The following is a 19,720-nucleotide window of genomic DNA, read 5'->3' as shown; positions in this document are numbered from 1 at the left end:
CCGGGAAGTGAATTAAATACCATTTGGATGCATTTAATGTTCAAGCAAAAACAGGTGATTTTTGACAAAAGAGATAACACCCCCATTACGTCATGCTTCAGAAAGTTGAAAAATTGTCAGTTTTCAAATGTTTTATTTTTGAACGTCAGTTCACATTTGTAGGTAGATCATCAGTTTTAGAGCTAAAATTAGCATGTTTAAAGTGATTTTCATGCTTCCAAGGGCCCTAAACACAAGATTTGTGGAATGGTTAAAAGTGCATGAAAATGGCCAATTTACTCACTCTGAGGTCTCAAAAAGTGTTTCTTCACCCCGGGAAGTGAATTAAATACCATTTGGATGCATTTAATGTTCAAGCAAAAACAGGTGATTTTTGACAAAAGAGATAACACCCCCATTACGTCATGCTTCAGAAAGTTGAAAAATTGTCAGTTTTCAAATGTTTTATTTTTGAACGTCAGTTCACATTTGTAGGTAGATTATCAGTTTTAGAGCTAAAATTAGCATGTTTAAAGTGATTTTCATGCTTCCAGGGGCCCGGGAAGTGAATTAAATACCATTTGGAGGCATTTAATGTTCAAGCAAAAACAGGTGATTTTTGACAAAAGAGATAACACCCTCCCATTACGTCATGCTTCAGAAAGGTGAAAAATGGTCTGTTTTCAAATGTTTTATTTTTGAACGTCAGTTCACATTTGTAGGTAGATCATCAGTTTTAGAGCTAAAATTAGCATGTTTAAAGTGATTTTCATGCTTCCAGGGGCCCTAAACACAAGATTTGTGGAATGGTTAAAAGTGCATGAAAATGGCCAATTTACTCACTCTGAGGTCTCAAAAAGTGTTTCTTCACCCCGGGAAGTGAATTAAATACCATTTGGAGGCATTTAATCTTCAAGCAAAAACAGGGGATTTTTGACAAAAGAGATAACACCCCCCCATTACGTCATGCTTCAGAAAGGTGAAAAATGGTCCGTTTTCAAATGTTTTATTTTTGTACATCAGTTCGCATTTGTAGGTAGATCATCAGTTTGAGAGCTAAAATTAGCATGTTTAAAGTGATTTTTATGCTTCCAGGGGCCCGGGAAGTGAATTAAATACCATTTGGAGGCATTTAATGTTCAATCAAAAACAGGTGATTTTTGACAAGAGAGATAACACCCCCCCATTACGTCATGCTTCAGAAAGGTGAAAAATGGTCCATTTTCAAATGTTTTATTTTTGAACGTCAGTTCACATTTGTAGGTAGATCATCAGTTTAAGAGCTAAAATTAGCATGTTTAAAGTGATTTTCGTGCTTCCAGGGGCCCGGGAAATGAATTAAATACCATTTAGTGGCATTTAATGTTCAAGCAAAAACTGGTGATTTTTGACAAGAGAGATAACACCCCCCCATTACGTCCTGCTTCAGAAAGGTGAAAAATGGTCCGTTTTCAAATGTTTTATTTTAGAACGTCAGTTCACATTTGTAGGTAGATCATCAGTTTTAGAGCTAAAATTAGCATGTTTAAAGTGATTTTCATGCTTCCAGGGGCCCTAAACACAAGATTTGTGGAATGGTTAAAAGTGCATGAAAATGGCCAATTTACTCACTCTGAGGTCTCAAAAAGTGTTTCTTCACCCCGGGAAGTGAATTAAATACCATTTGGAGGCATTTAATCTTCAAGCAAAAACAGGGGATTTTTGACAAAAGAGATAACACCCCCCCATTGCGTCATGCTTCAGAAAGGTGAAAAATGGTCTGTTTTCAAATGTTTTATTTTTGTACATCAGTTCACATTTGTAGGTAGATCATCAGTTTTAGAGCTAAAATTAGCATGTTTAAAGTGATTTTTATGCTTCCAGGGGCCCAGGAAGTGAATTAAATACCATTTGGAGGCATTTCATGTTCAATCAAAAACAGGTGATTTTTGACAAAAGAGATAACACCCCCCCCCCATTACGTCATGCTTCAGAAAGGTGAAAAATGGTCCGTTTTCAAATGTTTTATTTTTGAACGTCAGTTCACATTTGTAGGTAGATCATCAGTTTAAGAGCTAAAATTAGCATGTTTAAAGTGATTTTCATGCTTCCAGGGGCCCGGGAAGTGAATTAAATACCATTTGGAGGCATTTAATGTTCAAGCAAAAATAGGTGATTTTTGACAAAAGAGATAACACCCCCCATTACGTCATGCTTCAGAAAGGTGAAAAATGGTCCGTTTTCAAATGTTTTATTTTTGAACGTCACTTCACATTTGTAGGTAGATCATCAGTTTAAGAGCTAAAATGAGCATGTTTAAAGTGATTTTCATGCTTCCAGGGGCCCTAAACACAAGATTTGTGGAATGGTTAAAAGTGCATGAAGATGGCCAATTTACTCACTCCGAGGTCTCAAAAAGTGTTTCTTCCCCCCGGGAAGTGAATTAAATACCATTTGGAGGCATTTCATGTTCAAGCAAAAACAGGGTATTTTTGACAAAAGAGATAACACCCCCCCATTACGTCATGCTTCAGAAAGGTGAAAAATGGTCCGTTTTCAAATGTTTTATTTTCGAACGTCAGTTCAAATTTGTATGTAGATCATCAGTTTTAGAGCCAAAATTAGCATGTTTAAAGTGATTTTCATGCTTCCAGGGGCCCGGGAAGTGAATTAAATGCCATTTGGAGGCATTTAATTTTCAAGCAAAAACAGGTGCTTTTTGACAAAAGAGATAACCCCCCCCCCATTACGTCATGCTTCAGAAAGGTGAAAAATGGTCCCTTTTCAAATGTTTTATTTTTGAACGTCAGTTCACATTTGTAGGTAGATCATCAGTTTTAGAGCTAAAGTTAGCATGTTTAAAGTGATTTTCATGCTTCCAGGGGCCCGGGAAGTGAATTAAATACCATTTGGAGGCATTTAATGTTCAAGCAAAAACAGGTGATTTTTGACAAAAGAGATAACACCCCCCCCATTACGTCATGCTTCAGAAAGGTGAAAAATGGTCCGTTTTCAAATGTTTTATTTTTGAACGTCAGTTCACATTTGTAGGTAGATCATCAGTTTAAGAGCTAAAATTAGCATGTTTAAAGTGATTTTGATGCTTCCAGGGGCCCGGGAAGTGAATTAAATACCATTTGGAAGCATTTAATGTTCAAGCAAAAATAGGTGATTTTTGACAAAAGAGATAACACCCCCCCCCATTACGTCATGCTTCAGAAAGGTGAAAAATGGTCCGTTTTCAAATGTTTTATTTTTGAACGTCAGTTCACATTTGTAGGTAGATCATCAGTTTTAGAGCTAAAATTAGCATGTTTAAAGTGATTTTCATGCTTCCAAGGGCCCTAAACACAAGATTTGTGGAATGGTTAAAAGTGCATGAAAATGGCCAATTTACTCACTCTGAGGTCTCAAAAAGTGTTTCTTCTCCCCGGGAAGTGAATTAAATACCATTTGGAGGCATTTCATGTTCAAGCAAAAACAGGTGATTTTTGACAAAAGAGATAACACCCCCCCATTACGTCATGCTTCAGAAAGGTGAAAAATGGTCCGTTTTCAAATGTTTTATTTCCGAACGTCAGTTCAAATTTGTATGTAGATCATCAGTTTTAGAGCCAAAATTAGCATGTTTAAAGTGATTTTCATGCTTCCATGGGCCCGGGAAGTGAATTAAATACCATTTGGAGGCATTTAATTTTCAAGCAAAAACAGGTGATTTTTGACAAAAGAGATAACACCCCCCCATTACGTCATGCTTCAGAAAGGTGAAAAATGGTCCGTTTTCAAATGTTTTATTTTTGAACGTTAGTTCACATTTGTAGGTAGATCATCAGTTTAAGAGCTAAAATTAGCATGTTTAAAGTGATTTCCATGCTTCCAGGGGCCCGGGAAGTGAATTAAATACCATTTGGAAGCATTTAATGTTCAAGCAAAAATAGGTGATTTTTGACAAAAGAGATAACACCCCCCCCCCCATTACGTCATGCTTCAGAAAGGTGAAAAATGGTCCGTTTTCAAATGTTTTATTTTTGAACGTCAGTTCACATTTGTAGGTAGATCATCAGTTTTAGAGCTAAAATTAGCATGTTTAAAGTGATTTTCATGCTTCCAAGGGCCCTAAACACAAGATTTGTGGAATGGTTAAAAGTGCATGAAAATGGCCAATTTACTCACTCTGAGGTCTCAAAAAGTGTTTCTTCACCCCGGGAAGTGAATTAAATACCATTTGGATGCATTTAATGTTCCAGCAAAAACAGGTGATTTTTGACAAAAGAGATAACACCCCCATTACGTCATGCTTCAGAAAGGTGAAAAATTGTCCGTTTTCAAATGTTTTATTTTTGAACGTCAGTTCACATTTGTAGGTAGATTATCAGTTTTAGAGCTAAAATTAGCATGTTTAAAGTGATTTTCATGCTTCCAGGGGCCCGGGAAGTGAATTAAATACCATTTGGAGGCATTTAATGTTCAAGCAAAAACAGGTGATTTTTGACAAAAGAGATAACACCCCCCCATTACGTCATGCTTCAGAAAGGTGAAAAATGGTCTGTTTTCAAATGTTTTATTTTTGAACATCAGTTCACATTTGTAGGTAGATCATCAGTTTAAGAGCTAAAATTAACCATGTTTAAAGTGATTTTCATGCTTCCAGGGGCCCGGGAAGTGAATTAAATACCATTTGGAGGCATTTAATGTTCAAGCAAAAACAGGTGATTTTTGACAAAAGAGATAACACCCCCCCCCATTACGTCATGCTTCAGAAAGGTGAAAATGGTCCGTTTTCAAATGTTTTATTTTTGAACGTCAGTCCACATTTGTAGGTAGATCCTCAGTTTAAGAGCTAAAATTAGCATGTTTAAAGTGATTTTCATGCTTCCAGGGGCCCGGGAAGTGAATTAAATACCATTTGGAGGCATTTACTGTTCAAGCAAAAACAGGTAATTTTTGACAAAAGAGATAACACCCCCCCATTACGTCATGCTTCAGAAAGGTGAAAAATGGTCCATTTTCAAATGTTTTATTTTTGAACGTCAGTTCACATTTGTAGGTAGATCATCAGTTTAAGAGCTAAAATTAGCATGTTTAAAGTGATTTTCATGCTTCCAGGGGCCCGGGAAGTGAATTAAATACCATTTAGTGGCATTTAATGTTCAAGCAAAAACTGGTGATTTTTGACAAGAGAGATAACACCCCCCCATTACGTCCTGCTTCAGAAAGGTGAAAAATGGTCCGTTTTCAAATGTTTTATTTTTGAACGTCAGTTCACATTTGTAGGTAGATCATCAGTTTTAGAGCTAAAATTAGCATGTTTAAAGTGATTTTCATGCTTCCAGGGGCCCTAAACACAAGATTTGTGGAATGGTTAAAAGTGCATGAAAATGGCCAATTTACTCACTATGAGGTCTCAAAAAGTGTTTCTTTACCCCGGGAAGTGAATTAAATACCATTTGGAGGCATTTAATCTTCAAGCAAAAACAGGGGATTTTTGACAAAAGAGATAACACCCCCCCCCATTACGTCATGCTTCAGAAAGGTGAAAATGGTCCGTTTTCAAATGTTTTATTTTTGAACGTCAGTCCACATTTGTAGGTAGATCATCAGTTTAAGAGCTAAAATTAGCATGTTTAAAGTGATTTTCATGCTTCCAGGGGCCCGGGAAGTGAATTAAATACCATTTGGAGGCATTTAATGTTCAAGCAACAACAGGTGATTTTTGACAAAAGAGATAACACCCCCCCATTACGTCATGCTTCAGAAAGGTGAAAAATGGTCCATTTTCAAATGTTTTATTTTTGAACGTCAGTTCACATTTGTAGGTAGATCATCAGTTTAAGAGCTAAAATTAGCATGTTTAAAGTGATTTTCATGCTTCCAGGGGCCCGGGAAGTGAATTAAATACCATTTAGTGGCATTTAATGTTCAAGCAAAAACTGGTGATTTTTGACAAGAGAGATAACACCCCCCCATTACGTCCTGCTTCAGAAAGGTGAAAAATGGTCCGTTTTCAAATGTTTTATTTTTGAACGTCAGTTCACATTTGTAGGTAGATCATCAGTTTTAGAGCTAAAATTAGCATGTTTAAAGTGATTTTCATGCTTCCAGGGGCCCTAAACACAAGATTTGTGGAATGGTTAAAAGTGCATGAAAATGGCCAATTTACTCACTATGAGGTCTCAAAAAGTGTTTCTTTACCCCGGGAAGTGAATTAAATACCATTTGGAGGCATTTAATCTTCAAGCAAAAACAGGGGATTTTTGACAAAAGAGATAACACCCCCCCCCATTACGTCATGCTTCAGAAAGGTGAAAAATGGTCCGTTTTCAAATGTTTTATTTTTGTACATCAGTTCACATTTGTAGGTAGATCATCAGTTTTAGAGCTAAAATTAGCATGTTTAAAGTGATTTTTATGCTTCCAGGGGCCCAGGAAGTGAATTAAATACCATTTCGAGGCATTTCATGTTCAAGCAAAAACAGGTGATTTTTGACAAAAGAGATAACACCCCCCCCATTACGTCATGCTTCAGAAAGGTGAAAAATGGTCCGTTTTCAAATGTTTTATTTTTGAACGTCAGTTCACATTTGTAGGTAGATCATCAGTTTAAGAGCTAAAATTAGCATGTTTAAAGTGATTTTCATACTTCCAGGGGCCCGGGAAGTGAATTAAATACCATTTGGAGGCATTTAATGTTCAAGCAAAAATAGGTGATTTTTGACAAAAGAGGTAACACCCCCCATTACGTCATGCTTCAGAAAGGTGAAAAATGGTCCGTTTTCAAATGTTTAATTTTGAACGTCAGTACACATTTGTAGGTAGATCATCAGTTTAAGAGCTAAAATGAGCATGTTTAAAGTGATTTTCATGCTTCCCGGGGCCCTAAACACAAGATTTATGGAATGGTTAAAAGTGCATGAAAATGGCCAATTTACTCACTCTGAGGTCTCAAAAAGTGTTTCTTCTCCCCGGGAAGTGAATTAAATACCATTTGGAGGCATTTCATGTTCAAGCAAAAACAGGTGATTTTTGACAAAAGAGATAACACCCCCCCCATTACGTCATGCTTCAGAAAGGTGAAAATGGTCCGTTTTCAAATGTTTTATTTTTGAACGTCAGTCCACATTTGTAGGTTGATCATCAGTTTAAGAGCTAAAATTAGCATGTTTAAAGTGATTTTCATGCTTCCAGGGGCCCGGGAAGTGAATTAAATACCATTTGGAGGCATTTAATTTTCAAGCAAAAACAGGTGATTTTTGACAAAAGAGATAACACCCCCCCCCCATTACGTCATGCTTCAGAAAGGTGAAAAATGGTCCCTTTTCGAATGTTTTATTTTTGAAAGTCAGTTCACATTTGTAGGTAGATCATCAGATTTAGAGCTAAAGTTAGCATGTTTAAAGTGATTTTCATGCTTCCAGGGGCCCGGGAAGTGAATTAAATACCATTTGGAGGCATTTAATGTTCAAGCAAAGACAGGTGATTTTTGACAAAAGAGATAACACCCCCCCCCCATTACGTCATGCTTCAGAAAGGTGAAAAATGGTCCGTTTTCAAATGTTTTATTTTTGAACGTCAGTTCACATTTGTAGGTAGATCATCATTATAAGAGCTAAAATTAGCATGTTTAAAGTGATTTTCATGCTTCCAGGGGCCCGGGAAGTGAATTAAATACCATTTGGAAGCATTTAATGTTCAAGCAAAAATAGGTGATTTTTGACAAAAGAGATAACACCCCCCCATTACGTCATGCTTCAGGAAGGTGAAAAATGGTCCATTTTCAAATGTTTTATTTTTGAACGTCAGTTCACATTTGTAGGTAGATCATCAGTTTTAGAGCTAAAATTAGCATGTTTAAAGTGATTTTCATGCTTCCAAGGGCCCTAAACACAAGATTTGTGGAATGGTTAAAAGTGCATGAAAATGGCCAATTTACTCACTCTGAGGTCTCAAAAAGTGTTTCTTCACCCCGGGAAGTGAATTAAATACCATTTGGATGCATTTAATGTTCAAGCAAAAACAGGTGATTTTTCACAAAAGAGATAACACCCCCATTACGTCATGCTTCAGAAAGTTGAAAAATTGTCAGTTTTCAAATGTTTTATTTTTGAACGTCAGTTCACATTTGTAGGTAGATTATCAGTTTTAGAGCTAAAATTAGCATGTTTAAAGTGATTTTCATGCTTCCAGGGGCCCGGGAAGTGAATTAAATACCATTTGGAGGCATTTAATGTTCAAGCAAAAACAGGTGATTTTTGACAAAAGAGATAACACCCTCCCATTACGTCATGCTTCAGAAAGGTGAAAAATGGTCTGTTTTCAAATGTTTTATTTTTGAACGTCAGTTCACATTTGTAGGTAGATCATCAGTTTTAGAGCTAAAATTAGAATGTTTAAAGTGATTTTCATGCTTCCAGGGGCCCGGGAAGTGAATTAAATATCATTCGGAGGCATTTAATGTTCAAGAAAAAACAGGTGATTTTTGACAAAAGAGATAACACCCCCCCCCCATTACGTCATGCTTCAGAAAGGTGAAAAATGGTCCGTTTTCAAATGTTTTATTTTTGAACATCAGTTCACATTTGTAGGTAGATCATCAGTTTAAGAGCTAAAATTAACCATGTTTAAAGTGATTTTCATGCTTCCAGGGGCCCGGGAAGTGAATTAAATACCATTTGGAGGCATTTAATGTTCAAGCAAAAACAGGTGATTTTTGACAAAAGAGATAACACCCCCCCCCCATTACGTCATGCTTCAGAAAGGTGAAAAATGGTCCGTTTTCAAATGTTTTATTTTTGAACATCAGTTCACATTTGTAGGTAGATCATCAGTTTAAGAGCTAAAATTAGCCTGTTTAAATTGATTTTCATGCTTCCAGGGGCCCGGGAAGTGAATTAAATACCATTTGGAGGCATTTAATGTTCAAGCAAAAACAGGTGATTTTTGACAAAAGAGATAACACCCCCATTACGTCATGCTTCAGAAAGGTGAAAAATTGTCCGTTTTCAAATGTTTTATTTTTGAACGTCAGTTCACATTTGTAGGTAGATTATCAGTTTTAGAGCTAAAATTAGCATGTTTAAAGTGATTTTCATGCTTCCAGGGGCCCGGGAAGTGAATTAAATACCATTTGGAGGCATTTAATGTTCAAGAAAAAACAGGTGATTTTTGACAAAAGAGATAACACCCCCCCATTACGTCATGCTTCAGAAAGGTGAAAAATGGTCCGTTTTCAAATGTTTTATTTTTGAACGTCAGTTCACATTTGTAGGTAGATCATCAGTTTAAGAGCTAAAATTAGCATGTTTAAAGTGATTTTCATGCTTCCAGGGGCCCGGGAAGTGAATTAAATACCATTTGGAGGCATTTAATGTTCAAGCAAAAACAGGTGATTTTTGACAAAAGAGATAACACCCCCCCATTACGTCATGCTTCAGAAAGGTGAAAAATGGTCCGTTTTCAAATGTTTTACTTTTTGAACGTCAGTTCACAATTGTAGGTAGATCATCAGTTTAAGAGCTAAAATTAGCATGTTTAAAGTGATTTTCATGCTTCCAGGGGTCCGGGAAGTGAATTAAATACCATTTGGAGGCATTTAATGTTCAAGCAAAAACAGGTGATTTTTGACAAAAGAGATAACACCCCCTCATTCCGTCATGCTTCAGAAAGGTGAAAAATGGTCCGTTTTCAAATGTTTTATTTTTGAACGTCAGTTCACATTTGTAGGTAGATCATCAGTTTTAGAGCTAAAATTAGCATGTTTAAAGTGATTTTCATGCTTCCAGGGGCCCTAAACACAAGATTTGTGGAATGGTTAAAAGTGCATGAAAATGGCCAATTTACTCACTCTGAGGTCTCAAAAAGTGTTTCTTCACCCCGGGAAGTGAATTAAATACCATTTGGAGGCATTTAATGTTCAAGCAAAAACAGGTGATTTTTGACAAAAGAGATAACACCCCCCCATTACGTCATGCTTCAGAAAGGTGAAAATGGTCCGTTTTCAAATGTTTTATTTTTGAACGTCAGTCCACATTTGTAGGTTGATCATCAGTTTAAGAGCTAAAATTAGCATGTTTAAAGTGATTTTCATGCTTCCAGGGGCCCGGGAAGTGAATTAAATACCATTTGGAGGCATTTAATTTTCAAGCAAAAACAGGTGATTTTTGACAAAAGAGATAACACCCCCCCCCCATTACGTCATGCTTCAGAAAGGTGAAAAATGGTCCCTTTTCGAATGTTTTATTTTTGAACGTCAGTTCACATTTGTAGGTAGATCATCAGATTTAGAGCTAAAGTTAGCATGTTTAAAGTGATTTTCATGCTTCCAGGGGCCCGAGAAGTGAATTAAATACCATTTGGAGGCATTTAATGTTCAAGCAAAGACAGGTGATTTTTGACAAAAGAGATAACACCCCCCCATTACGTCATGCTTCAGAAAGGTGAAAAATGGTCCGTTTTCAAATGTTTTATTTTTGAACGTCAGTTCACATTTGTAGGTAGATCATCATTATAAGAGCTAAAATTAGCATGTTTAAAGTGATTTTCATGCTTCCAGGGGCCCGGGAAGTGAATTAAATACCATTTGGAAGCATTTAATGTTCAAGCAAAAATAGGTGATTTTTGACAAAAGAGATAACACCCCCCCATTACGTCATGCTTCAGGAAGGTGAAAAATGGTCCATTTTCAAATGTTTTATTTTTGAACGTCAGTTCACATTTGTAGGTAGATCATCAGTTTTAGAGCTAAAATTAGCATGTTTAAAGTGATTTTCATGCTTCCAAGGGCCCTAAACACAAGATTTGTGGAATGGTTAAAAGTGCATGAAAATGGCCAATTTACTCACTCTGAGGTCTCAAAAAGTGTTTCTTCACCCCGGGAAGTGAATTAAATACCATTTGGATGCATTTAATGTTCAAGCAAAAACAGGTGATTTTTGACAAAAGAGATAACACCCCCATTACGTCATGCTTCAGAAAGTTGAAAAATTGTCAGTTTTCAAATGTTTTATTTTTGAACGTCAGTTCACATTTGTAGGTAGATTATCAGTTTTAGAGCTAAAATTAGCATGTTTAAAGTGATTTTCATGCTTCCAGGGGCCCGGGAAGTGAATTAAATACCATTTGGAGGCATTTAATGTTCAAGCAAAAACAGGTGATTTTTGGCAAAAGAGATAACACCCTCCCATTACGTCATGCTTCAGAAAGGTGAAAAATGGTCTGTTTTCAAATGTTTCATTTTTGAACGTCAGTTCACATTTGTAGGTAGATCATCAGTTTTAGAGCTAAAACTAGAATGTTTAAAGTGATTTTCATGCTTCCAGGGGCCCGGGAAGTGAATTAAATATCATTTGGAGGCATTTAATGTTCAAGAAAAAACAGGTGATTTTTGACAAAAGAGATAACACCCCCCCCCCATTACGTCATGCTTCAGAAAGGTGAAAAATGGTCCGTTTTCAAATGTTTTATTTTTGAACATCAGTTCACATTTGTAGGTAGATCATCAGTTTAAGAGCTAAAATTAACCATGTTTAAAGTGATTTTCATGCTTCCAGGGGCCCGGGAAGTGAATTAAATACCATTTGGAGGCATTTAATGTTCAAGCAAAAACAGGTGATTTTTGACAAAAGAGATAACACCCCCCCATTACGTCATGCTTCAGAAAGGTGAAAAATGGTCCGTTTTCAAATGTTTTATTTTTGAACATCAGTTCACATTTGTAGGTAGATCATCAGTTTAAGAGCTAAAATTAGCCTGTTTAAAGTGGTTTTCATGCTTCCAGGGGCCCGGGAAGTGAATTAAATACCATTTGGAGGCATTTAATGTTCTAGCAAAAACAGGTGATTTTTGACAAAAGAGATAACACCCCCATTACGTCATGCTTCAGAAAGGTGAAAAATTGTCCGTTTTCAAATGTTTTATTTTTGAACGTCAGTTCACATTTGTAGGTAGATTATCAGTTTTAGAGCTAAAATTAGCATGTTTAAAGTGATTTTCATGCTTCCAGGGGCCCGGGAAGTGAATTAAATACCATTTGGAGGCATTTAATGTTCAAGAAAAAACAGGTGATTTTTGACAAAAGAGATAACACCCCCCCATTACGTCATGCTTCCGAAAGGTGAAAAATGGTCCGTTTTCAAATGTTTTATTTTTGAACGTCAGTTCACATTTGTAGGTAGATCATCAGTTTAAGAGCTAAAATTAGCATGTTTAAAGTGATTTTCATGCTTCCAGGGGCCCGGGAAGTGAATTAAATACCATTTGGAGGCATTTAATGTTCAAGCAAAAACAGGTGATTTTTGACAAAAGAGATAACACCCCCCCATTACGTCATGCTTCAGAAAGGTGAAAAATGGTCCGTTTTCAAATGTTTTACTTTTTGAACGTCAGTTCACAATTGTAGGTAGATCATCAGTTTAAGAGCTAAAATTAGCATGTTTAAAGTGATTTTCATGCTTCCAGGGGTCCGGGAAGTGAATTAAATACCATTTGGAGGCATTTAATGTTCAAGCAAAAACAGGTGATTTTTGACAAAAGAGATAACACCCCCTCATTCCGTCATGCTTCAGAAAGGTGAAAAATGGTCCGTTTTCAAATGTTTTATTTTTGAACGTCAGTTCACATTTGTAGGTAGATCATCAGTTTTAGAGCTAAAATTAGCATGTTTAAAGTGATTTTCATGCTTCCAGGGGCCCTAAACACAAGATTTGTGGAATGGTTAAAAGTGCATGAAAATGGCCAATTTACTCACTCTGAGGTCTCAAAAAGTGTTTCTTCACCCCGGGAAGTGAATTAAATACCATTTGGAGGCATTTAATGTTCAAGCAAAAACAGGTGATTTTTGACAAAAGAGATAACACCCCCTTTACGTCATGCTTCAGAAAGGTGAAAAATTGTCCGTTTTCAAATGTTTTATTTTTGAACGTCAGTTCACATTTGTAGGTAGATTATCAGTTTTAGAGCTAAAATTAGCATGTTTAAAGTGATTTTCATGCTTCCAGGGGCCCGGGAAGTGAATTAAATACCATTTGGAGGCATTTAATGTTCAAGCAAAAACAGGTGATTTTTGACAAAAGAGATAACACCCCCCCATTACGTCATGCTTCAGAAAGGTGAAAAATGGTCTGTTTTCAAATGTTTTATTTTTGAACATCAGTTCACATTTGTAGGTAGATCATCAGTTTAAGAGCTAAAATTAACCATGTTTAAAGTGATTTTCATGCTTCCAGGGGCCCGGGAAGTGAATTAAATACCATTTGGAGGCATTTAATGTTCAAGCAAAAACAGGTGATTTTTGACAAAAGAGATAACACCCTCCCATTACGTCATGCTTCAGAAAGGTGAAAAATGGTCTGTTTTCAAATGTTTTATTTTTGAACGTCAGTTCACATTTGTAGGTAGATCATCAGTTTTAGAGCTAAAATTAGAATGTTTAAAGTGATTTTCATGCTTCCAGGGGCCCGGGAAGTGAATTAAATATCATTTGGAGGCATTTAATGTTCAAGAAAAAACAGGTGATTTTTGACAAAAGAGATAACACCCCCCCCCATTACGTCATGCTTCAGAAAGGTGAAAAATGGTCCGTTTTCAAATGTTTTATTTTTGAACATCAGTTCACATTTGTAGGTAGATCATCAGTTTAAGAGCTAAAATTAACCATGTTTAAAGTGATTTTCATGCTTCCAGGGGCCCGGGAAGTGAATTAAATACCATTTGGAGGCATTTAATGTTCAAGCAAAAACAGGTGATTTTTGACAAAAGAGATAACACCCCCCCATTACGTCATGCTTCAGAAAGGTGAAAAATGGTCCGTTTTCAAATGTTTTATTTTTGAACATCAGTTCACATTTGTAGGTAGATCATCAGTTTAAGAGCTAAAATTAGCCTGTTTAAAGTGGTTTTCATGCTTCCAGGGGCCCGGGAAGTGAATTAAATACCATTTGGAGGCATTTAATGTTCAAGCAAAAACAGGTGATTTTTGACAAAAGAGATAACACCCCCCCATTACGTCATGCTTCAGAAAGGTGAAAAATGGTCCGTTTTCAAATGTTTTACTTTTTGAACGTCAGTTCACAATTGTAGGTAGATCATCAGTTTAAGAGCTAAAATTAGCATGTTTAAAGTGATTTTCATGCTTCCAGGGGTCCGGGAAGTGAATTAAATACCATTTGGAGGCATTTAATGTTCAAGCAAAAACAGGTGATTTTTGACAAAAGAGATAACACCCCCTCATTCCGTCATGCTTCAGAAAGGTGAAAAATGGTCCGTTTTCAAATGTTTTATTTTTGAACGTCAGTTCACATTTGTAGGTAGATCATCAGTTTTAGAGCTAAAATTAGCATGTTTAAAGTGATTTTCATGCTTCCAGGGGCCCTAAACACAAGATTTGTGGAATGGTTAAAAGTGCATGAAAATGGCCAATTTACTCACTCTGAGGTCTCAAAAAGTGTTTCTTCACCCCGGGAAGTGAATTAAATACCATTTGGAGGCATTTAATGTTCAAGCAAAAACAGGTGATTTTTGACAAAAGAGATAACACCCCCATTACGTCATGCTTCAGAAAGGTGAAAAATTGTCCGTTTTCAAATGTTTTATTTTTGAACGTCAGTTCACATTTGTAGGTAGATTATCAGTTTTAGAGCTAAAATTAGCATGTTTAAAGTGATTTTCATGCTTCCAGGGGCCCGGGAAGTGAATTAAATACCATTTGGAGGCATTTAATGTTCAAGCAAAAACAGGTGATTTTTGACAAAAGAGATAACACCCCCCCATTACGTCATGCTTCAGAAAGGTGAAAAATGGTCTGTTTTCAAATGTTTTATTTTTGAACATCAGTTCACATTTGTAGGTAGATCATCAGTTTAAGAGCTAAAATTAACCATGTTTAAAGTGATTTTCATGCTTCCAGGGGCCCGGGAAGTGAATTAAATACCATTTGGAGGCATTTAATGTTCAAGCAAAAACAGGTGATTTTTGACAAAAGAGATAACACCCCCCCCCCCATTACGTCATGCTTCAGAAAGGTGAAAATGGTCCGTTTTCAAATGTTTTATTTTTGAACGTCAGTCCACATTTGTAGGTAGATCCTCAGTTTAAGAGCTAAAATTAGCATGTTTAAAGTGATTTTCATGCTTCCAGGGGCCCGGGAAGTGAATTAAATACCATTTGGAGGCATTTACTGTTCAAGCAAAAACAGGTAATTTTTGACAAAAGAGATAACACCCCCCCATTACGTCATGCTTCAGAAAGGTGAAAAATGGTCCATTTTCAAATGTTTTATTTTTGAACGTCAGTTCACATTTGTAGGTAGATCATCAGTTTAAGAGCTAAAATTAGCATGTTTAAAGTGATTTTCATGCTTCCAGGGGCCCGGGAAGTGAATTAAATACCATTTAGTGGCATTTAATGTTCAAGCAAAAACTGGTGATTTTTGACAAGAGAGATAACACCCCCCCATTACGTCCTGCTTCAGAAAGGTGAAAAATGGTCCGTTTTCAAATGTTTTATTTTTGAACGTCAGTTCACATTTGTAGGTAGATCATCAGTTTTAGAGCTAAAATTAGCATGTTTAAAGTGATTTTCATGCTTCCAGGGGCCCTAAACACAAGATTTGTGGAATGGTTAAAAGTGCATGAAAATGGCCAATTTACTCACTATGAGGTCTCAAAAAGTGTTTCTTTACCCCGGGAAGTGAATTAAATACCATTTGGAGGCATTTAATCTTCAAGCAAAAACAGGGGATTTTTGACAAAAGAGATAACACCCCCCCCCATTACGTCATGCTTCAGAAAGGTGAAAATGGTCCGTTTTCAAATGTTTTATTTTTGAACGTCAGTCCACATTTGTAGGTGGATCATCAGTTTAAGAGCTAAAATTAGCATGTTTAAAGTGATTTTCATGCTTCCAGGGGCCCGGGAAGTGAATTAAATACCATTTGGAGGCATTTAATGTTCAAGCAACAACAGGTGATTTTTGACAAAAGAGATAACACCCCCCCATTACGTCATGCTTCAGAAAGGTGAAAAATGGTCCATTTTCAAATGTTTTATTTTTGAACGTCAGTTCACATTTGTAGGTAGATCATCAGTTTAAGAGCTAAAATTAGCATGTTTAAAGTGATTTTCATGCTTCCAGGGGCCCGGGAAGTGAATTAAATACCATTTAGTGGCATTTAATGTTCAAGCAAAAACTGGTGATTTTTGACAAGAGAGATAACACCCCCCCATTACGTCCTGCTTCAGAAAGGTGAAAAATGGTCCGTTTTCAAATGTTTTATTTTTGAACGTCAGTTCACATTTGTAGGTAGATCATCAGTTTTAGAGCTAAAATTAGCATGTTTAAAGTGATTTTCATGCTTCCAGGGGCCCTAAACACAAGATTTGTGGAATGGTTAAAAGTGCATGAAAATGGCCAATTTACTCACTATGAGGTCTCAAAAAGTGTTTCTTTACCCCGGGAAGTGAATTAAATACCATTTGGAGGCATTTAATCTTCAAGCAAAAACAGGGGATTTTTGACAAAAGAGATAACACCCCCCCCCCCATTACGTCATGCTTCAGAAAGGTGAAAAATGGTCCGTTTTCAAATGTTTTATTTTTGTACATCAGTTCACATTTGTAGGTAGATCATCAGTTTTAGAGCTAAAATTAGCATGTTTAAAGTGATTTTTATGCTTCCAGGGGCCCAGGAAGTGAATTAAATACCATTTCGAGGCATTTCATGTTCAAGCAAAAACAGGTGATTTTTGACAAAAGAGATAACACCCCCCCCCATTACGTCATGCTTCAGAAAGGTGAAAAATGGTCCGTTTTCAAATGTTTTATTTTTGAACGTCAGTTCACATTTGTAGGTAGATCATCAGTTTAAGAGCTAAAATTAGCATGTTTAAAGTGATTTTCATGCTTCCAGGGGCCCGGGAAGTGAATTAAATACCATTTGGAGGCATTTAATGTTCAAGCAAAAATAGGTGATTTTTGACAAAAGAGGTAACACCCCCCATTACGTCATGCTTCAGAAAGGTGAAAAATGGTCCGTTTTCAAATGTTTAATTTTGAACGTCAGTTCACATTTGTAGGTAGATCATCAGTTTAAGAGCTAAAATGAGCATGTTTAAAGTGATTTTCATGCTTCCCGGGGCCCTAAACACAAGATTTATGGAATGGTTAAAAGTGCATGAAAATGGCCAATTTACTCACTCTGAGGTCTCAAAAAGTGTTTCTTCTCCCCGGGAAGTGAATTAAATACCATTTGGAGGCATTTCATGTTCAAGCAAAAACAGGTGATTTTTGACAAAAGAGATAACACCCCCCCATTACGTCATGCTTCAGAAAGGTGAAAATGGTCCGTTTTCAAATGTTTTATTTTTGAACGTCAGTCCACATTTGTAGGTTGATCATCAGTTTAAGAGCTAAAATTAGCATGTTTAAAGTGATTTGCATGCTTCCAGGGGCCCGGGAAGTGAATTAAATACCATTTGGAGGCATTTAATTTTCAAGCAAAAACAGGTGATTTTTGACAAAAGAGATAACACCCCCCCCCCCATTACGTCATGCTTCAGAAAGGTGAAAAATGGTCCCTTTTCGAATGTTTTATTTTTGAACGTCAGTTCACATTTGTAGGTAGATCATCAGATTTAGAGCTAAAGTTAGCATGTTTAAAGTGATTTTCATGCTTCCAGGGGCCCGGGAAGTGAATTAAATACCATTTGGAGGCATTTAATGTTCAAGCAAAGACAGGTGATTTTTGACAAAAGAGATAACACCCCCCCATTACGTCATGCTTCAGAAAGGTGAAAAATGGTCCGTTTTCAAATGTTTTATTTTTGAACGTCAGTTCACATTTGTAGGTAGATCATCATTATAAGAGCTAAAATTAGCATGTTTAAAGTGATTTTCATGCTTCCAGGGGCCCGGGAAGTGAATTAAATACCATTTGGAAGCATTTAATGTTCAAGCAAAAATAGGTGATTTTTGACAAAAGAGATAACACCCCCCCATTACGTCATGCTTCAGGAAGGTGAAAAATGGTCCATTTTCAAATGTTTTATTTTTGAACGTCAGTTCACATTTGTAGGTAGATCATCAGTTTTAGAGCTAAAATTAGCATGTTTAAAGTGATTTTCATGCTTCCAAGGGCCCTAAACACAAGATTTGTGGAATGGTTAAAAGTGCATGAAAATGGCCAATTTACTCACTCTGAGGTCTCAAAAAGTGTTTCTTCACCCCGGGAAGTGAATTAAATACCATTTGGATGCATTTAATGTTCAAGCAAAAACAGGTGATTTTTGACAAAAGAGATAACACCCCCATTACGTCATGCTTCAGAAAGTTGAAAAATTGTCAGTTTTCAAATGTTTTATTTTTGAACGTCAGTTCACATTTGTAGGTAGATTATCAGTTTTAGAGCTAAAATTAGCATGTTTAAAGTGATTTTCATGCTTCCAGGGGCCCGGGAAGTGAATTAAATACCATTTGGAGGCATTTAATGTTCAAGCAAAAACAGGTGATTTTTGACAAAAGAGATAACACCCTCCCATTACGTCATGCTTCAGAAAGGTGAAAAATGGTCTGTTTTCAAATGTTTTATTTTTGAACGTCAGTTCACATTTGTAGGTAGATCATCAGTTTTAGAGCTAAAATTAGAATGTTTAAAGTGATTTTCATGCTTCCAGGGGCCCGGGAAGTGAATTAAATATCATTTGGAGGCATTTAATGTTCAAGAAAAAACAGGTGATTTTTGACAAAAGAGATAACACCCCCCCCCATTACGTCATGCTTCAGAAAGGTGAAAAATGGTCCGTTTTCAAATGTTTTATTTTTGAACATCAGTTCACATTTGTAGGTAGATCATCAGTTTAAGAGCTAAAATTAACCATGTTTAAAGTGATTTTCATGCTTCCAGGGGCCCGGGAAGTGAATTAAATACCATTTGGAGGCATTTAATGTTCAAGCAAAAACAGGTGATTTTTGACAAAAGAGATAACACCCCCCCATTACGTCATGCTTCAGAAAGGTGAAAAATGGTCCGTTTTCAAATGTTTTATTTTTGAACATCAGTTCACATTTGTAGGTAGATCATCAGTTTAAGAGCTAAAATTAGCCTGTTTAAAGTGATTTTCATGCTTCCAGGGGCCCGGGAAGTGAATTAAATACCATTTGGAGGCATTTAATGTTCAAGCAAAAACAGGTGATTTTTGACAAAAGAGATAACACCCCCCCATTACGTCATGCTTCAGAAAGGTGAAAAATGGTCCGTTTTCAAATGTTTTATTTTTGAACGTCAGTTCACATTTGTAGGTAGATCATCATTATAAGAGCTAAAATTAGCATGTTTAAAGTGATTTTCATGCTTCCAGGGGCCCGGGAAGTGAATTAAATACCATTTGGAAGCATTTAATGTTCAAGCAAAAATAGGTGATTTTTGACAAAAGAGATAACACCCCCCCATTACGTCATGCTTCAGGAAGGTGAAAAATGGTCCATTTTCAAATGTTTTATTTTTGAACGTCAGTTCACATTTGTAGGTAGATCATCAGTTTTAGAGCTAAAATTAGCATGTTTAAAGTGATTTTCATGCTTCCAAGGGCCCTAAACACAAGATTTGTGGAATGGTTAAAAGTGCATGAAAATGGCCAATTTACTCACTCTGAGGTCTCAAAAAGTGTTTCTTCACCCCGGGAAGTGAATTAAATACCATTTGGATGCATTTAATGTTCAAGCAAAAACAGGTGATTTTTGACAAAAGAGATAACACCCCCATTACGTCATGCTTC

This window comes from Lissotriton helveticus, chromosome 2_1, assembly GCF_964261635.1.
Source record: "Lissotriton helveticus chromosome 2_1, aLisHel1.1, whole genome shotgun sequence".
In the NCBI taxonomy this organism is placed as follows: Eukaryota; Metazoa; Chordata; class Amphibia; order Caudata; family Salamandridae; genus Lissotriton; species Lissotriton helveticus.
Note: the sequence above shows the minus strand (reverse complement) of the source record.